At 46.1% G+C, this 22,004-nt stretch overlaps 1 pseudogene; it reads left to right on the top strand.

Moving 5' to 3' along the window:
* Nucleotides 1-9,108: 9,108 nt before the first annotated feature.
* Nucleotides 9,109-22,004, top strand: part of LOC148149775 (uncharacterized) — a 40,880-nt pseudogene continuing 27,984 nt past the window's right edge.

Here is a 22,004-nt window from a genome sequence, read left to right as displayed (position 1 = left end):
CACATGTAAGCCAGGCCAGGTAATGGTGGCAGTTTCCTTATAAAAGACATTAGTGAACTAGATGGGTTTTTTTTGACAATCGACAATGGATTCATGGTCATCATTAGACTCTTAATTCCAGATATTTTTTTGAATTCAAATGCCAGGATCTGCCATGGTAGGATTCAAACCTGGGCCCCTAGAACATTACCTGAGTTTCTGGATGAACAGAGTTGATAAAGTGTGGTTCTGGAAAAAGCACAGCAGGTCAGGCAGCATCTGAGAAGCAAGAGAGTCAACAATTCGGGCTCAACCCTTCATCAGGATGAAGTGCTGAAGCAAGTAGGGAAATCTGCTAAGCAAATGAGTAGGCAGCACAGAGGACAGGTAGAGTTATTGATGTGAAAGATTGTGGTGGGTAACAGCAAGTGAAGGGAGATGCTTCAGACAATGGTCAGAGTGGTAGAGCATGTGTCTTGGTGGGAGGTTGGTACAGTTGCAGAGATAGAGTGAGTGTGAGGTAGCAGAGAGAAGATACTGGCAATTAGCCTGGCAGTGGGGAGGAAATCATTAAGCTTTGCTTTAACTCATTTTTGTGGAAGATGGGCATTGCTAGCTGGTCAGCATTTATTGCCTGTCCCTAATTGCCTTGAGAAGGAGGTGGTGTGCTGCCTTCTTAAACTGCTGCAGATAGTAGGTTGACCCAAAATGCCATCAGAGAGAGAACTCAAAGATTTTGACCCGGTGATGGTGAAGGTGTGGCAATGTATTTCCCAGTCAGAATGGTTATTGGCTTGGAGGGGAACTTGAATGTGGTGGTGTTCCCTTGTCCTTCTAGATGGAAGTGATTATATGTTTGGAAGGTGCTGTCTGAGGACCTTTGGTGAATTTCTGCAGTGCATCTTATAGATAGTACACCCTGATGCACAGAACGTTGCTGGTGGAGGGAGTAGATGCTTGTGGATGCTGTGTCAATCAAGTTGGCTGTTTGTCCTGGATGGTGTCAAACATCTTGAGTGTTGTTGGATCTTCACCTATCCAGGCAAGTGGGGAGTATTCCATCATACACTTAACTTGTGCCTTGTAGATGGTGGACAGGCTTTGGGGAGTCAGGAGGTGAATTAATCTCTGGAGTATTCCGAGCCTCTGATCTGCTTTTGTAGCCATTGTGTTTATGTGGTGAGTCCAGTTGAGTTTCTGGTCAATGATGACCCCCCCGGATGTTGATAGCGGGCGATTCAATGATCATAACACCACTAAATGTCAAGGGGCAGTGGTTAGATTGTCTCTTATTGTGATGGACATAGCCTAGCATTTGTGTGGCACTGATGTTACTTGCCACTTGAAACATGGATATTGTCCAGATCTTGTTGCATTTGAACATGGACTGCTTCAGTTTCTGAGGAATTGGAAATGATGCTGAACATTGTGCAATCATCGGTGAACATCCCCACTTCAGACCTTATGGTGGAGGGAAGGTCATTGATGAAGCAGTTGAAGACAGTTGGGCCTAGGACACTACCCTGAGGAAGCTGAAAAATGTGTTGCTGGAAAAGCGCAGCAGGTCAGGCAGCATCCAAGGAGCAGGAGAAGCCCTTCTTCAGGAATGAGGAGGGTGTGCCAAGCAGGCTAAGATAAAAGGTAGGGAGGAGGGACTTTAGGGAGGGGAGTTGGGAATGTGGTAGGTGGAAGGAGGTTAAGGTGAGGGTGAAAGGCCGGAGAGGGGGTGGGGGCGGAGAGGTCGGGAAGAAGATTACAGGTCAAGAAGGTGGTGCTGAGTCCGAGGGTTGGGACTGAGATAAGGTGGAGGGAGGGGAAATGAGGAAGCTGGAGAAATCTACATTCATCCCTTGTGGTTGGAGAGCTCCTAGGCGGAAGATGAGGCGCTCTTCCTCCAGGCGTCGTGTTGCCATGGTCTGGCGATGGAGGACAAGGACCTGCATGTCCTTTGCGGAGTGGGAGGGGGAGTTAAAGTGTTCCGCCACGAGGTGATTGGGTTGGTTGGTGCGGGTGTCCCAGAGGTGTTCTCTGAAACATTCTGCAAGTAGGCGGCCTGTCTCCCCAATGTAGAGGAGGCCACATCGGGTGCAGCGGGTGCAGTAAATGATGTGTGTGGAGGTGCAGGTGAATTTGTGATGGATATGGAAAGATCCCTTAGGGCCTTGGAGTGAAGTGAGGGGGGAGGTGGGGGCACAAGTTTTGCATTTCTTTGAAGAAGGAGGCCATCTGGGTTGTTCGGTATTAGAATTGGTCCTTCTGGGAACAGATGCAGCGGAGACGAAGGAATTGGGAATATGGGATGGCGTTTTTACAGGGGGCAGGGTGGAAGGAGGTGTAATCTAGGTAGCTATGGGAGTCGGTCGGTTTATCGTAAATGTCCGTGTTGATTTGGTCGCCCGAGATAGAAATGGAGAGGTCTAGGAAGGGGAGGGAGGAGTCTGAGACGGTCCAGGTAAATTTGAGGTGGGAGTGGAAGGTGTTGGTAAAGTGGATGAACTGTTCAACCTCCTCATGGGAGCATGAGGTAGCGCCGATACAGTCATTGATGTAGCGGAGGAAAAGGTGGGAGGTGGTGCCAGGGTAGCTGCGGAAGATGGCCTGTTCCACATATCCGACGAAGAGGCAGGCATAGCTGGGGCCCATGCAGGTGCCCATGGCTACTCCTTTGGTTTGGAGGAAGTGGGAGGATTGGAAGGAGAATTTGTTCAGAGTGAGGACCAGTTCAGTCAGTCGAAGGAGGGTGTCAGTGGAAGGGTACTGGTTGGTACAGTGGGAAAGAAAGAAGCAGAGGGCTTTGAGTCCTTCGTGATGGGGGATGGAGGTGTATAAGGACTGGATGTCCATGGTGAAGATAAGGCGTTGGGGGCTGGGGAAGCAAAAATCATGGAGGAGGTGCAGGGTATGGGTGGTGTCCCAAACGTAGGTAGGGAGTTCTTGGACTAAGGGGGACAGGACCGTGTCGAGGTATGCAGAGATGAGTTCGGCGGGGCAGGAGCAGGCTGAGACAATGGGTCAGCCGGGGCAGTCAGGTTTGTGGATTTTGGGCAGGAGGTAGAAACGGGCGGTGCGGGGTTGTGGGACTTTGAGATTGGAGGCGGTGGATGGGAGATCCCCTGAGATGATGAGGTTATGGATTGTCTGGGAGATGATGGCTTGGTGGTGGGAGGTGGGGTCATGGTCAAGGGGGCAGTAGGAGGAGGTGCCTGCGAGCTGGCGTTTAGCCTCAGCAATGTAAAGATCGATGCGCCGAACTACCTCAGCTCCTCCCTTGTCTGCTGGTTTGATAGTGAGGTTGGGGTTGGAGCAGAGGGAGTGGAGGGCTGCACGTTGCGAGGGTGAGAGGTTGGAGTGGGTGAGAGGGATGGACAGGTTGAGGCGGTCAATGTCGCGGCAGCAGTTGGCTATGAAGAGATCGAGGGCGGGTAAGAGGCCAGCACGGGGTGTCCAGGTGGATGGGGTGTGTTGGAGGTGGGAGAAGGGGTCGTCAGAGGGTCCTGGTTGAAGAGGTAGGCGCAGAGGCGAAGGCGGCGGAAGAATTGTTCGATGTCTCGCCGCGTGTTGGGTGCACAGGTGAAGGCGGCGGAAGAAGGGCTTATGCCCGAAACATCGATTCTCCTGCTCCTTGGATGCTGCCTGACCTGCTGCGCATTTCCAGCTATACATTTTTCAGCTCTGATCTCCAGAATCTGCAGTCCTCACTTTCTCCTATTTTTTACTACCCTGAGGAACTCATGCAGAGATGTTCTGGAGCTGAGGTGACTGAATTCCAACAACCACAACCAACTTCTTGTGTGCCAGGTATGACTTCAGCCAGCAGAGGGCTTGCCCCCCGATTCCCATTGATTCCAGTTTTGGTAGAGCTCCTTGATGCCACACTCATTCAAATGGAGCGTTGTCACCTCACCTCTGGAATTTAGCTCTTTTGTCCATATTTGAATCTAGGCTGTAATGAGATCAGTAGTTGAGTGCCCCTGGTGAAAGGCAAACTGGGCATCACTGAGCAGGTTGTTGCTGAGCAGCTGCTGCTTGATAGCACTATTGTTGACCCCTTCCATCACTTTACTGATGATCGAGAGTAGTGATGGGGCAATAATTGGCTGGGTTGGATTTGTTCTGCTTTTTACGTACAGGATATACCTGGGCGATTTTCCACATTAGTGCGTAAATGCCAGTGTTATAACTGTACTGGAACAGCTTGGCTAAGGGAGCACAAATCTTCATTACTATTGCAGGAATGTTATCAGAGCCTGTACCCGTTGATTGTATCCAGTGTCTCTAACCATTTCTTGATATCACGTGGAGTGAATCGAATTGGCTGAAGGCTGGTATCTATAATTCTGGTGACCAGTGGAAAAGTCAAGATGGATCATCTATTCAATGCTTCTGATTGAAGATTGTTACAAAATGCTTCAGCCTTATCTTTTGCACTTATGTGCTGGTCTCTTCCATCATTGAGGATGGTGATAGTTGTGAAGCCTCCTCCTCCACTGAGTTATTTAATTGTCTACCACCATTTTCTACAGGATTGCAGAGTTTAGATCTGATATGCTGGTTGTGGGATTGCTTAGCTCTGTCTATCACTTGCTGCTTATTCCATTTCACATACAATTCCAGCCTTGGCAACTGTCTGTGTGGTGTTTACACATTCTCCCCGTAACTGCGTGGGTTTCCTCTGGGTGCTCTGGTTTCCTCCCACAATCCAAAGATGTGCAGGTTGGGTGAATTGGCCATGCTAAATCGCCTGTAGTGTTCAGGGATGTGGAGGTTAGGTGCATTAGTCAGGAGTAATAATAGGTTAGTGGAATGGGTTTGGGTGGGTCACTCTTTGGAGAGGCCAGTGTGGACCTTTTGGGCCGAAGGGCCTGTTTCCACACTATAGGAATTCCACTTCCACTTTCACTTCCACCAGTAGTCTGTTTGGTAACTTCATAGGTTGATACCTCATTTTCAGGTATGCCTGGTGCTGCTCCTGGCATGACCCCTGAACTCTTCCTTGAACCCGGGTTGATCACCTTACTTGATGCAATGGTTGAGTGGGCAGTTGGAGTACAATTCTGCTCCTGTTGATGGCCCACAGTGACTCATGGATGCCAAGTCTTGAGATGCTATATCTGTTGAAGTCTGTCCCATTTAGCTCAGTGATAGTGCCACACAATACAGTGGAGGGTATTCTAGTGTGAAGGCAGGACTTTGTCTCCACAAGCACTGTACAGTGGTCACTCTTACTGATTCTGTCATGGACACATACACCTGCAGTCAGTAGATTGGTAAGAATGAAGTCAAATATGTTTTGCCCTCTTGTTGGCTCCCTGACCAAATGCTGCAGACCCAGTCTATATTTCTACATTGCTGTGCATTCCTCCAGACATCTGAAACTACGCTGGTCCAGGTAAGAAACATGGACCAGGCTGATAGCACCTGATGTCCTAGCACCATCTGCTCTCTCCCTTAGGATCTCCCCCTCCCTGTTTACTAAGCAAGGCAACTGTTTCTTCATATCTGCCATGTTGGCAGGAATCTTGTAATACAGGTCCAAATAGATCGGGTACTTGTTTTGATATTCAATGGGCTTTTAAAGATGGTATTACAGCTTTGGCTGCTGGTCTATTCTGGGATATCCTAGCAGTAGCAAGTTCATCCAGGTACAGTGAGTTGTAGAAGTCAGCTAGTATTGGATGCAAGTATTGCCATAGGGTTGGTAGTTAATGAAAAGAGTTTGGGATGATATGATAAGAAAACTCACAATCTGGAAAAGAGAAATAAAACAAAGAACTATGGATGCTGGAGATCTGAAACAAAAACAGAGATTGCTGGTGAAACTCAGCAGGTCAGGCAGCATCTGTGGAAACAGTGACAGGTGGGGAGAAATAAATGTCCTCAGAAATGCTGTCAGACGAGCTACATTTATGTTTGAGTTTCTGGTCAAGAGAAACCTAAATTGATGAGATTGAAACTTAGCCATGAAGTTGTAAGATTCAATGTTCCTGATCCATTTACTTCATCAAAATTGACAACTATGAACTGTTTCTTACCATGATCATTGAGATTCTTTGTAGATTCTTTTTTTTATAGTTGTATCTACCTCTTACATACCTTCATCTGTGCAAAGAGTATGCTTTGTGAGAGGTGTCCATTGAAGCCCTCTGTTCAAGGCCTACTGCTGGATTATTTTCACCAATGTTATTGTCATTCAGCTGTTGATATGCCTCTGCAATCATGATATTTCTGGAGGACATCTCTTCAGCATGTCCCACAAATCACTGAAATTGAACTGGCATACTCTTCTGAGAGTAAGCAATAGTAATATTTTGATGTACTCCATCAGAGCACTGCTCTACCTTTCAGGTGTGTTGGGTTCTGGTTTGCATTCAGCAATTTGCTGATTTTTAGATGGTTCAAATCACTCTTAGATCCCTGGTTCTGGACACTGGAATTATTTAGGGATCATGAAATGAAGAAGGAAGTAGACTAGTGTTTCAGGGCAAAAAATCTCTCCATGTATTAAAAAGAAAAGGTAAGTATAATACAAGAAATAAAGGCAAATGTAATAAATGGTACGAACTATATAGAGGACAGTAATAGGACACTATTCAGTTAAACACCGGTTAAACACTATTAGTGGCTAAATAGCAGTTTTAATCACAGAAACTAATTAGGCTTTCTACTCTTGAGGTTCCCTGCACTGTCACTACCCACCTTTCCCTCCTTGCTAGCTAGGTTGGAAACTTCGAGGTCTCGGGAGTTTAAGATCACCACTGAGGAAAAACACGATTTTGAAGTGCAGATGGCTGTTCCTGCTTGCCGTATCCAGTGCCTCAATGAAGACCTCAGACTGTAGGTCTTCAGTCTGGGTTGAGTTCGCTCATGTGATTGGACACATTTTGGAGTTTTTGGGTGAGTACTTGGTTTTCCTTACTTTCTGGTAGTTTTGTGAGCCAGTTGTCATCTCAGGATGTGCCTGAGTCCTTGTGGTGTCAGTTAGCTGGGTAGTTTTCGGGGGTTGTCAGTTCTTATACCTGTTGGTCGTTGTCAGCTACAGTTGGTTCCCTTGGCTCGGAAAAGGCCTTTGTCAGTAGATTTTGGAATTGCTTCAGAATCCCCCTTCCGGAGATAGCTCTTGGAAATGGCTGCTGGAATTAGCTATTGGAATTCTTCTGGGGATTGCTGTTTGGAATGTCTCCTAGGGAATAGATGCTGGGGGATTGCTCTCGGGGAGATAGGCCTCTGGAATCCCTCTTCTGGACCTAGCTGCAGGAATTGCCCTTTTATGGGAACTCGGGGCCTGCAATTACACTAATTGTGGGCCTCTTACCTGCGCTTGCCACTATGCTCCTGGTGCTCTTTTTGAAGTCAGTTGGCCTCCCTACAGTTAAGAGTATGTGTAAATGGATTTTGATTGAAGTTGAATGTCTGGGCTGCGTTGCTTGAAGTGTAAAAGTTAGTTTCAGTCGAGAGTATTAGTTCTGGTTGATTGTTCTCTCCAGTGGAGGTGTAAATTGGAATTTCAGGCTGAACAATGGTTCTGTGTCTGTGTACTTTTCCCAGAGCTAAACCCAGCTGCCCTTTTACTTGTAAAAGTGTTTGAAAAGTCCAGAATTTTGGTCCAATATTTTAAAATATGGGGATTTTTGCGCAAACCTGTGTGTGTGTGTGTATCTATATATATAACATATAAATTAGTTTTCTTTTTAAAAATGACAGTGTATGAGAATGGTCTGAGTTCAGCAAAATTTAAGTCATGCTACATTAGATTCTCTGCACCAATTTTCTGAATATCCATGTACAGCATCAATTTTGCAATGCCTTAAGTTTTCAAACTCAAATTGGGCTTTACAAGTCCATATAAGTGCAAGCAGCGTTTGCCATTCCATGGTGACTTTGTATTTTCAGTATTTCTGTGATCAAAAGTATTTTTCTTGATGTCCTTCCAAGTCCTTGGATGTTTCTCAGTCTTATATGCACACAGAAAATCGACATTCAGGCGGCCTAACACCAGGTTTTTATTAGTGGGTTACCCTCTTGTATTCAACTTATCAAATAAACTGACGTGGCCTCAAAACAAAACTTTGTAATCAATATCTCCAACCAAAGCTGAATTCAATTTTTCAGGAATGTTACCTGCTTACAATGTCAGCAAAAAGGCAAGTCCTTTCCAATTTTGTAGAAATGAAAAATGAATAATTTTGAAATCCAGGAACATCAGTAGGTATTTGCTTATGTTCATAGAATCTCTACCATATGGAAGCAGGCCATTCAGCCCATCAAGCCCACACTGACCCTCCAAAGAGCATCCTACCCAGACCCACTCCCCTACCTATCCGTGTAACCCTACATTTTTTGTGGCTAATCCACCTAGCCTCCACATCCCAAAACATTATAGTATGGCCAATCCGCCTAACCTACACACCTGTGAATGGAAACCAGAGTACCTGGAGAAAACCCACAACAGATACAGAGAGACTATACAAACTCCAGTTACTTGCGGCTGGAATCAAACCCGGGTCCCTGGTGCTGAGAGGCAGCAGTGCGAACCACTGAGTCACCATCCCCCCACTCCCCAATGCTACTTAGATACCTTGGATCTAACAATGAAATATAATGCCATTCTTTTGATTTCTAGTGCCAGCTTCAGCATAAAAAGCAACAAAGTTTGGTGTAACACCCACATCCCATGAGTGTATAAAAAAAGGTTGAGCAGGTTCATTGTATATAGCCACAGAAGTAAACAAAAGCCTCCTGCCTAGGGCTTTTCTCCCCCATTCCCTGTAGGATTGACTCCTGTTCCACCCCTCCTCTCTGTAAATTACCTTTACTGTGGATGAATGCCTCATTTAATAAATTGAAAATAAAATAATTTTTAAATGAAGACTTTTAGGACTGTGATGAACAAAGACAAGGTTTTACCATTGGGGACTCACTGTGGAATTCCTATAACAAATTGATGAAAGGATTCAATAGGCCTAAACATTCGGTTGATCATTTCTCTCACATATGACCTCCACAATCACCTGATGAAGGAGCGTCGTTCCGAAAGCAAGTGTGCTTCCAATTAAACCTGTTGGACTATAACCTGGTGTTGTGTGATTTTTAACTTTGTACACCCCAGTCCAACACCGGCATCTCCAAATCATGACTACTATCGACACCACTAACTGCCGGCTTAAAGTGGAGAGGATCTCCAAGAAGATTGCACATATCGACACAGACATCAAGTGTCTACAGGAATGCAGGCAAGTAGGAAGGATCCCGAAAGGATTACGAATCACAAACCCACTTAGGTCGACCTACAACACACTACGCAGAGAGACTTTGCCACCGCACCTCTCGTAAACTTCTCAATCATCTCATGCACCAACTCTACAGCAGGCGCCACAACCTTGAAATTCAGATGGAGTCCACACTCTCAGCCTGCACACAGGATACATCAGTACAATTATGTGACATTGCCAAACAGACAAGGCGACAAAACTACACCACATACATGCACACCAAGAACAAAAAACTGGAGAAGCTTGGCATTCTTACCAGTAATAGCAAAGCCCGCCCTGGAACCACAGTAGACAACATTATCACTGCGGGGAAGTCTATTGTCAACTTATCGGACCACACCCTTCGACCGGAAGAGATTGAAGTCCTGAGTAGGGGTCTCAACTTCTGCCCCACCATCAAAATGGACCCGTTGGTTCTGGCAGCAGACACAGAGGAGTTCATCAGACGAATGAGACTCCGGGAATTCTTTCAAAGTGCCAGCAGTGATCCCACTGAGTCCACTGATGAACTAGAACAGTCATCACGGAAATCTGTAGAGGAGCGACCAAAGAAGGTGTCAACATGGACCCCACCGGAAGGCCGCTGCCCTGGGCTTGACATGTATGCTCAAACTGTCAGGAAATATATAAATGCCAGATTCATCAGCCGTACCCACAAGGTAGAGCAAAACATCACCCGTTCACAACGCAATGCCATCCAGGCTCTCAAAACCAATGACAACATTGTCATCAAACCAGCAGATAAAGGAGGAGCCATTGTCATTCAGAATAGAACAGATTACTGCAAGGAAGTGTACCGACAACTGAACAGCCAGGAACACTACAGGCAACTACCAGCTGATCCGACCAGAGAACACACCCGTGAATTAAACACACTGATCAGAACTTTGGATCCAATCCTTCAGAGTTCCCTACGCGCCCTCATCCCACGTACTTCTCGTGTAGGCAACTTCTACTGCCTTCCAAAGGTACACAAAGCCAACACACCGGGACATCCCATCGTGTCGGGTAATGGGACCCTATGTGAGAATCTCTCTGGCTATGTGGAAGGCATCTTGAAACCTATTGTACAGGGGATCTCCAGCTTCTGTCGCGACACTACGGATTTCTTACAGAAACTCAGCACCCACGGACCAGTCGAACCGGGAACATTCCTCGTCACAATGGACGTTTCCACACTCTACACCAGCATCCCACACAAGGATGGCATCGCGGCAATAGCCTCAGTATTCAACACTAACAACTGCCAGTCTCCAAACACCATCCTACAATTCATCCGCTTTATCCTCGATCATAACGTCTTCACCTTTGACAACCAGTTCTTCATCCAGACACACGGAACAGCCATGGGGACCCAATATGTCAACATTTTTATGCACAGGTTTGAACAAGATTTCTTCTCTATGCAGGATCTCCAACCAACATTGTACACCAGGTACATTGATGACATTTTCTTCCTCTGGACCCATGGTGAGGAGTCACTGATAAAACTACACAGTGACATCAACAAGTTTCATCCCACCATCAAACTCACCATGGACTACTCTCGACTGTCTATCTCATTCTTGGACATGTGCGTCTCCATCAAGGACGGACACCTCAGCACCACACTCTACCACAAACCCACAGACAACCTCACAATGCTACACTTCTCCAGCTTCCATCCAAAACATATTAAAACAGCCATTCCCTATGGACAAGCCCTACGCATACATCGAATCTGCTCAGATGAGAAGGAACGTGAAGTACTCAAGGATGCCCTCACAAGAACGGGGTACGATGCTCAACTCATTGACTGCCAGTTCTGACGTGCCACAGCAAGGAACCGTAATTACCTCCTCAGGAGACAGACACATGCTGCAACTGACAGGGTACCCTTCGTTGTTCAGTACTTTCCAGGGACTGAAAAATTATGCCATGTTCTTCATGACCTGCAACACATTATCAATGAGGATGAGCACCTCACCAAAACTTCCCCACACCTTCACAACTTGCCTTTAAACAACCGCCAAACCTCAAACAGATCATTGTTCATAGCAAACTGCCCGGCTCTCAGGGCAACTCTATACAACCCTGTCACGGTGGACGCTGCAAGCCGTGTCAGATTGTGGACATAGATACCACAATTACGCGTGGGAACACCTCCCACCTTGTACATGGCAGGTACTCATGTGACTCAGCCAACGTTGTCTATCTTATACGTTGCAGGCAGGGATGCCCAGAGGCATGGTACATTGGGGAAACCGAGCAAAGGCTACGACAACGGATGAATGGGCACCGCACAACAATCAACAGACAGGAGGGTTCCCTCCCAGTTGGGGAACACTTCAGTGGTCCAGGACATTCAGCCTCGGACCTTCGGTGACCATCCTCCAAGGTGGACTTCGGGACAGGCAGCAGAGAAAAGTGGCTGAGCAGAGGCTGGTAGCTAAGTTCGGTACCCATAGGGAGGGCCTCAACCGGGACCTTGGGTTCATGTCACATTACAGGTGATCACCATTGCACTACACACACACACACACACAGATATTCCTACACACACACACTCTCACATACACACGGACACAGGTACACACAGACACACACACACACCCTTATAGACACACCCACTCTCACACTCACACATGCATCCCCTCACAGACTTAAGACACTCTGCACACGCACGCACACGCACACACACACACTTTCTCACACTCACAACCCCCACCCCAGACAGACACACATACACAGACAGACAAAGACCCACGTGCACACATATATTTTGTGTGGTGAATTTGTACTTGCAGGGTTACATTGTACTTTGCTCAAAAACTGCATACATTCACGTAGAACTCTGGGCTCAAAAACTACATGAATTTATGTAACACTCTGCTATATCACTTTTTAGATTAGAATCAATCTAAACATCAGGTCATAGACAGAGAACACGGGGGGCCAACACCTTCAACACCCTGACCTGCTGCGCTTTTCCAGCAAAACATTTTCAGCTCTGATCTCCAGCATCTGCAGACCTCACTTTCTCTTCAAAGATTTCAACCTACTGCGAATCCTCTTACAAGGATGCCTTCCTTGAAGAAGCTCTCTTCCTCCCTCTACAAAGATTTCAGTGAGTCCCTGTCTCACTGTAGCCCCCAGGTCATCTCCTCTACACAGAAACTCTTCAGCCACATTCTCAAACAGACTCCCTACCACAGCCATACCTCCTTCCTCAGCACCTGCCTACGGAACCGATTGATCCCGCACGGACTCCGGACTACGTTCCGACCAACAAAACTTGGACCCAACCAGGACAACCAGTACCTACAACAAATCCGAAGCCTCCAGCAACAGACGTCCCTCCGGATCCTCCGCTCCACACTTGCAGCCATGCGCCGCTACCTACATTCCCTGCAACTCGACCCACCCCAGCTCAGGGCAACACTCTCACAGACCTGCAAAGGACCTCTACTGTTCTTCATCCACAGAAGAATCCATACACTAAACAAACAGTTCTTCCTAGCCATATCGGAAATTAAAGACAGTAAGTATCAAAAACTTTCATGTACTTACGCCCACACTCCGGATTCCTCAGCTGTTCCAGTATCTTCCATCGGCCTCCGAAATCAGTCCGGCGCCATTACACACGCGGCCGCTACATCGCCCGCGGCAATCACCGCCGCCGCCACGGACGATGACGTCACTTCCGCCCCCACCGACCTCGCAGCCTCCGCGACCGCCGCCCAGACAACCGCCTCCACGATCGCCAGGAAGACAATCGCCGACAGATTCGCGACCTCCGCGGCTATGGGGAATAACTCTGTCTCTGTGGTCTCCGCAGCCACTTCCGCCCCCAGTGACGTTACTAACCTACACAACCACAACGCCGCATGTGTCTCCGCCCCCACGCCGATCTCCACGCCTAACCCCGCCCCCCGCCGAGTTCCGTCACCACGCCTAACCCCGCTCCCACGACGATCTCCGTCACCACGCCTAACCCTGCCCCTTCGCCGATCTCCGACTGCATGTCTAACCCCGCCCTCAAGCCTAAATCCGTCACCACGTCTAACCCCGCCCCTTCACCGATCGCCATCACCACGCCCAACCCCGCCCCCACGCCGATCTCCGTCCTCGCCCCCAGGCCTAACCCAGCCCCCACACCCAGCTCCAACACCACACCAGGTCCTAGCTCCCAGCCCTGCCATGTTTTCACCATCCCTCCAGACCTACCCCTCTCTGAGGATGAAAGATCAGTCCTCAGCAGAGGCCTCACCTTCATTCCCCTATGCTCTCGGATTAATGAGTTCAACACACGGCGTGACATCGAACAATTCTTCCGCCGACTTCGCCTCCGTGCCTACGTCTTCAACCAAGACTCTCGCCCACCCTCTGACGACCCCTTCTCACGCCTCCAACACACCCCATCCACCTGGACATCCCATGCTGTCCTCCTACCTGCCCTCGACCTCTTCATAGCCAACTGCCGCCGCGATATTAACCGCCTCAACCTCTCCACCCCTCTCACCCACTCCAACCTCTCACCCTCGGAATGTGCAGCCCTCCACTCCCTCCGTTCCAACCCCAACCTCACCATCAAACCAGCAGACAAGGGAGGCGCGGTAGTAGTTTGGCGCACCAACCTTTACACCGCTGAGGCCAAATGCCAGCTCGCAGATATCTCCTCCTACTGCCCCCTTGACCATGACCCCACCCCCCACCACCAAACCATCATCTCCCAGACCGTCCATAACCTCATCACCTCAGGGGACCTCCCATCCACCGCCTCCAACCTCATAGTCCCACAACCCCGCACCGCCCGCTTCTACCTCCTGCCCAAAATCCACAAACCTGACTGCCCCGGCCGACCCATTGTCTCCGCCTGCTCCTGCCCCACCGAACTGATCTCCGCATACCTTGACACGGTCCTGTCCCCCTTAGTCCAAGAACGCCCCACCTACGTTCGGGACACCACCCGTGCCCTCCACCTCCTCCATGATATTCGCTTCCCCGGTCCCCAATGCCTTATCTTCACCATGGACATCCAGTCCCTGTACAACTCCATCCCCCATCACGAAGGACTCAATGCCCTCCGCTTCTTCCTTTCCCGCCGTACCAACCAGTACCCTTCCACTGACACCCTCCTTCGACTGACTGAACTGGTCCTCACCCTGAACAACTTTTCTTTCCAATCCTCCCACTTCCTCCAAACGAAAGGAGTAGCCATGGGCACCCGCATGGGCCCCAGCTATGCCTGCCTCTTCATAGGATATGTGGAACAGTCCATCTTCCGTAACTACACTGGCCCCAACCCCCACCTTTTCCTCCGCTACATCGATGACTGTATCCCACGAGGAGGTTGAACAGTTCATCCACTTTACCAACACCTTCCACCCGACCTCAAATTCACCTGGACAGTCTCAGATTCCTCCCTCCCCTTCCTCGACCTTTCAATTTCTATCTCAGGCGACCGAATCAATACGGACATCTTCTATAAACCGACTGACACCCACAGCTACCTGGACTACACCTCTTCCCACCTGCCCCCTGTAAAAACGCCATCCCATTCTCCCAATTCCTTCGTCTCCGCCGCATCTGCTCCCAGGAGGACCAATTCCAAAAACGTACAACCCAGATGGCCTCCTTCTTCAAGGACCGCAATTTCCCCCCCGACGTGGTCGACGATGCCCTCCAATGCATCTCTTCTACTTCCCACTCCTCCGCCCTTGAGCCCCGCCCCTCCAACCGCCTCCAGGACAGAACCCCACTGGTCCTCACCTACCACCCCACCAATCTCCATGTACAGCGCATCATCCGCCGTCATTTCCGCCATCTCCAAACGGACCCCACCACCAAGGATATATTTCCCTCCCCTCCCCTATCAGCATTCCATAAAGACCACTCTCTCCATGACTCCCTCGTCAGATCCACACCCCCCACCAACCCAACCTCCACTCCCGGCACCTTCCCCTGCAACAGCAGGAGGTGCAAGACTTGCGCCCACACCTCCCCCCTCACCTCCCTCCAAGAACCCAAAGGAAACTTCCATATCCGCCACAGATTCACCTGCACCTCCACTCACATCATCTATTGCATCCTCTGCTCCCGATGTGGCCTCCTCTATATTGGGGAGACAGGCCGCCTACTTGCGGACCGTTTCAGAGAACATCTCTGGGACACCCGGACCAACCAACCCAACCACCCTGTGGCTCAACACTTCAACTCCCCCTCCCACTCCACCAAGAATATGCAGATCTTTGGACTCCTCCATCGCCAGACCACAACAACAGGACGGTTGGAGGAAGAGCGCCTCATCTTCCGCCTAGGAACCCTCCAACCACAAGGGATGAACTCGGATTTCACCAGTTTCCTCATTTCCCCTCCCCCCACCTTGTCTCAGTCAAATCCATCGAACTCAGCACCGCCTTCCTAACCTGCAATCTTCTTCCTGACCTCTCCGCCCCCACCCCAGTCTGACCTATCACCCTCACCTTGACCTCTTTCCACCTATCACATTTCCGATGCCCCTCCCCCAAGTCCCTCCACCCTACCTTTTACTTAGCCTGCTGGACAAACTTTCCTCATTCCTGAAGAAGGGCTTATGTCCGAAACGTCGATTCTCCTGTTCCCTGGATGCTGCCTGACCTGCTGCGCTTTTCCAGCAACACATGTTCAGCTCTGATCTCCAGCATCTGCAGACCTCACTTTCACCTTCAACATATTGTCTAGCTATCACCATTGTTAACAGCTAACCCGAGAATGCAACTTTAAAAAAAAGGGTTTTGTGATTTACACATGAAAGAAGTGAAACTATCACTGTATTATAACAAATGAAAGGCTTAACAGACAATCAATTTTTCAATGTATAATTTAAGTTACATCACACTGTAAATTTTTGCTATAAATTCTGTGGGTTAGGATTGAGCCCTCCACTCAATGAGGGCTGATGAAGGAGCGTCGCTCCGAAAGCTAGTGTGCTTCCAATTAAACCTGTTGGACTATAACCTGGTGTTGTGTGATTTTTAACTTCTTTCACATAGTTAGTTTTGGAAAAACAACTGTTTTGAAATGTGTGCTCTGCTTCAACAAATGTCTCAATACTGTGTCGTTCACCAAAAATGTTCTGAGCTGAAATCTAATCCCAAGATTTTTTTTCAATCAAAGTAGGTTTACAGAGTTTGACTATGTCCAATGCTTGTGGTTACTTGAATATTATAAATGCATTAAATTCACAATGTATTATATTGTGGCAATGAATCAGAACCTCAAAGTATTTACAGACTTTTTTTTAACTTGTAATTTTAACATAATGTGTTAATTTAAAAAGCAGGATGGCCATAGAAACACTGCAGATGTAGGTTAAGTGTCCCACTTGAGGTCTAAAAAGGTTTTCCTTGTGGCACAGGGGTAGTGCCCGTAACTCTGAGTTAGGAGGTTCAAGTCCCACCTGCTCCAGAGGTGTGTAGTTCATGGGATGAGGTTGCCACTGGCTAGGCCAACACTTATTGTCCCTCACTAATTGCCCAGTGGGCAATATTGGTTTAGCCACATAGCTGTGGGTCTGGAGTCACATGCAAGCCAGACCAGGAAAGGATGACAGTTTTCTTCCTTAAGGGGCACTAGTGAACCAGATGGAGTTTTCCCAATAATCAACAATGGATTTGTGGTCATCAATAGATTTTTAAAATTAAATTCACATTCCACCATCTATTCTGGTGGGATTCAAACTCAGGTTGCCAGAACATTGCATGGATCTCTGGATTAACAGTCATGCAATAATACCACTTGGCCATTGCCTCTTCCCAACTTTAAACAAATTGATTGGAAAAATCTTTTTAAAAACTTCTGTGTGGGACCAATGTGATATAACATCTGAAGGTGTCAAGCCAACTGCAAAGACCAGACAGTGATCTTTTGCGTCTGCAAGTATAATGAGGGGCTGACACTGCTCTATGGATTATATTCCAAACTTCAGATGAATTGTAGTTTTTACGATTGAAGAATACTCAAGATTAAGTGCTTAAAATAGCTTAAATTCTCTTGGAGTGGATTAGTGGGCTTGAATGCTCTTATTTGTACAAACAGAGATTTGAGCATTGGCGTGGTCTGATAGTCATAGTCAAAGACCTAACCCCTAGTTACTCTTACGTTGCAGTTAAAAACCCTCTTTAATTCTGTGTGCTGTAAACCAGTTACAAAGGTAACAGCAAAACTAAGCACTCTCACCCTTCATGCTGGAACTTTTACACTGTCAAAAGGATCAGAACTACAGAACTTTGATCAATCTGCAAAACTAAGGATTGTGAAGATGGCTTTATACTTGCCAATGTCAATGCCTCTGGTAACCTTCAACGGACCATTTATAAATTTCACAAACATTTCAGAGGCTGACCTATACATTCATTTGTTCCAGCTTTTATCTTTTTGAATTCCCCTCATATTTCTAAGCTGCGTGTATGTATTGTATTAGCAGTTCTTCTTGCTTTTAATAATTAATAAACTCACTCCAGCTGTTAACTCAAGAAAGCTTGGTTAAACTTACTCTTTTGAAACTTAAGATTATTTGGATCCAGGAAAAAAAGTATTCACAAGAAATGGATCCTTTTTAAATAAACTTTGTTGCAAATAATGAAGGTCATTAAAGAAGGGTAACCAGTTCATCCCTCCTCATTTTGAAGCTTAGCAGTTTGAGGAATCCTCTCTGTACCATAATGAATTGTGGAAACTAATCCAGTCTGGTTAAAGCACATGTCATTATTTAAAGGTGTAATGAGCTAATTTTGTCTCATAACAAGTACGTCATTTAATATCTTTTCAGCTGTGCACCAATTCTGTGTACATTTTATTTGAAAATGTACAAGAAATGTAATATTTGTTCTAGATCATGGGCACTTGTCCCTCAACGCTGACCCCTGCAGATCGTAGCTGAGAACCTCACTTACATGAAACTACTATTTGTTCCAACATTATAACCTCAGTTGGCCTCTTGCCCTGTCTAACTGAGGAAACTTTGAGTCAAAATTACCATATAAGATCCTCATCAGCAGGGCTCATTCTGCCCTTTTGGATATTGGTATGTTTCATTTTACCAATTGCTATATCAGTTCCCAAATGGATGAGGACATTGAATCTTACAGCATAAGGATTTCTAACTGCCAGGCATACATTCTCAGCACTGAATCAAAAACCTTCTTTGTAAAAATGAAGACAAGACTTGCAATAAAGACTCTACCTAAGCAATGACTTGTTTATATTGCTTAGTTCCTTGCATAGGACTAGAATATGCTTGCTCCACTATGGCACCCTACTCTGCTGCCTGTGACTTAAATCATGTCAATGTAATTCGCTCTTTACCCTTGTACTCAATAACATGGATTGTCCAACAAAAGTTCTCAAGCTCATGTTCATAACATTCCATGTCTTCTGTTTTCTACCTCTGTAACTTCCTCAATCCCGACAACCACTGAACATTCATGTTTTGAGTATTGACATCAAAGCAATGTCATCAGAGGTGTTGTCTATTGGATACTGTGGGAGGTTTCTCCATTTCTGGCCCGGCAGAACAATAGGCAATAAAGTGAGTGACACCAGGAATGCTATTTGTTGCGCTGACAAATGGAGAATATCTGGAGGTTCCAGGTTTTGGTCAGGATGTGGATCCCCAAAAGTATTAAGTTTATTTTCTGATATCTTTATGGTCTTCTTAAATAGCTCCCTTTGTGTAATAATCACTCATCTACTTCTGCCACATCCTGACAGATCTTAAAATATGTGCTCCTACTGTTGTGATGTTCAGTTTATTAAAATTACATAAACTCTCTGTGTGATTAAGCAATTATTAGTGAGATCAATGCCAAAGGCCTGAAACTTCATTTCTGAATGAACAGCTGAGGAGATACAATCTGGATTCGGCAATTGCATTTTATCATTGTTTTTGAACTAAGGTGCCTATTAAGGCACATCACCAGATGAAAGTTTTCATTTGGAAGGTGAATTTTCACAACATTCCTAAAACATAGCCAGTGAAAGCATAACAACTACTGGCAAATGATGGGGGGACCTGGCAGGGAGCACTTCATTAAAATTAGAAACCTGCCACATTAGATCTGCTGTGGCTGTCAAGTCATGACAACCACTGTTAGCCATTCAATGAAGGGGTGCCTCTCCACAATAATGGCCTGGCATTTATAGCTTATATTAACTCAATTCTTAGTTTATCTCATCTTCAGAGGACACTTCCATTGTGAGGCTCTCTCATTCTTGCTCTGTCTCTCTGTCTGCAGAGCTCAGCAGCTCTCACATTTGACAATGGGGAGTGCCCATGTGTCATCATTCAGCGACATTCTATCCTTCATTGATCAGTAGGCATTGCAGGGTTGGGCTCCTTATTTGATCCTGACATTGTAATGCCAACCTTGAGGAAACATTCCTGCCCATGGTCTCAGCAGTAAAGTTGTTCTGAACTATTGTGTTATTTAACCTTAAGAGTATGACTACATTCCATCATTTCCTCTTTGAAAATGGAGCTGCACGGCAAGGAATTTTTTTAGTGACAGCAAGGTGTTGTTGATCCTGGAATTCTGAAACAAAGGCAGAAAGTGTTGGAGAAACTGCAGGTCTGACAGCAATTGTGTAGAGCAAAACAGAATTAATGTTTTGACTAAAATTCAAAGTTCTGAAGAGAAATCATGTTGGATATGAATTGCTAACACTGTTTTTTTCAATCTCTCCAGAGTTGCTGCTCGGCCTGCTGGGCTTCTTCACTATTTTCTGTTTCTAAGTTTGTTTTGGGATTCTTCTCAGGCTGTTGGAGTACCAGTGACACTCAAGGGAGGGGTGAATAAAGGACTTACTGTGGAAAGCAAATCCGGCCAGTATCTCCTTTTAGGGATATGAAGAGATTGGGACACGCAGTTTGCACCAGTCGAAGTAGCTCCAGGCTTTCAGTCATATGAAGGCAAGTGGAAAGAATATTTCATTTTTTTATTATAGCCACACAGTACCAGTTGTAAAAATCAATTCATGAAACAACAGGATTTTAATGGATCGCTTTTGAGCAGATCTTGCCCTGAACACATTATTAGTGTCAGTGTTTTAGACTTGGTAATCAGAATTTTGCAAACAAGTGCCCACAAGAGGTTTCATTACAGCAGAATTCTATATGATGGTCTCACTTAATACAGAAACAATCCAAAGTGCCCTTGAAGATCAGTTTTGAATACAAAGAGAATTCGTGAAGAACCGCTACATGTGAAAATTCTGACATTTCTTTCAATAAAAAGTTGCATGCCACAATTGTCAACATAACCTATTTGCTAGTCCTCTGGGTTCTAACCAGAATGCTGTTATTTCAAGCCCCACTCCAGGATTTAAGTCCCAAATATAAACATTGTTGTAATGAAGTAATTGGTCCCTGTGGGAAGAGATTACTTGATTATTAAAGACAACTTTGGCTTGATGTCTGTCCTTTTCAGATGCTGCAATCTAAGAGGCATTAGTTGCAAGGGCTAGAAACAGTTTCTTCATACAACCATCAAAATAAGTATCTGATTTCTGTTCCCGAAGGAAACCAAGATGGAAAATGCAATTATACCAATCCTACCTCTTTTCCATGGCATTAAATTTCCTGCATCTTAAGAAATGGAAGTGGCTCCATTGGCTCAAACACCAGAAGACTCAGGATATCTAAAAGATATGAAAATTCAAAGCAGAGTTTTCTCCCTCTTCTTTTCATTTGCACTTAGGAACTGAGTTTCCACAGTCAAAATAATTGGGAAACAAGGAATAGCCTGGTTACCATTTACAGAAGTTAAAAATTACACAACACCAGGTTATAGTCCCAACAGTCTTATTTGGAAGCATTAGCTTTCAGAGCGCTGCTCCGTCAACAGTGAAGGAACAGCTAGTGCTTCCAAATAAACCTGTTGGACTATAATCTGGTGTTGTGTGATTTTTAACTTTGTACATCTCAATCTAACACTGATACCTCTACATCATGGCTACCTTTAAAGTAGTTAGTCAAATGGATGATTATAAGCAGAACTTGAGGGAAAATTATCAAGGGAACAAGACGGAGAATTTTTTCTATTATAGAAGGCAAGCACTGTAAGGGAATAATGTACCTAGTATACACTATAAGTTTCTGTTTTCACATATGTAATAAAAAAGATATTACATAACGAAAATTGTAATATACTTGTCTGGCACCTGGAAATAGTGGCTCAGATCTTTTGGCCAGTGGCAATGTTACTACGGTCACAATTGACTGTGATTAAAAGTATGATCTCATGTTTTTCAGACTTTTCAGGCAAACGTTCTTTCCTACAACAAGGATGGAACCATCATCATGGGGATGCACCAATGCGGAGAAGAATCGGTGAGGCCATGCTCTGATGTCACCAACTCAGGTAAGTCTCTTCACTGGAGCTTCAACAAATATGAAGGTAGGCTAGCCAGTAATATTAGAAATGATAGTAAAAGTTTCTTTCAATACATAAGAAACAAACAACAGGCAAAAGTAGACATTGGGCCACTTCAAACTGATGCTGGAAGCCTAGTGATGGGAGATAAGGAAATAGCTAGAGAACTTAATAAGTACTTTGCATCAGTCTTCACAGTGGAAGACATGAGTAATATCCCAACAATTAAAGGGAGTCAGGGGGCTGAGTTGAGTATGGTTGCCATTACAAAAGAGAAAGTGCTAGAAAAGCTAAAAGGTCTTAAAATTGATAAATCTCCTGGCCCCGATGGGCTACATCCTAGAGTTCTGAGGGAGGTGGCTGA

Source organism: Chiloscyllium plagiosum, unplaced genomic scaffold (assembly GCF_037043375.1).
Source record: "Chiloscyllium plagiosum isolate Xiang-an unplaced genomic scaffold, Cpla_swu_hap1 HiC_scaffold_6, whole genome shotgun sequence".
NCBI lineage: Eukaryota > Metazoa > Chordata > Chondrichthyes > Orectolobiformes > Hemiscylliidae > Chiloscyllium > Chiloscyllium plagiosum.
Note: the sequence above shows the minus strand (reverse complement) of the source record. Positions and strands in the feature narration are given on the sequence as shown.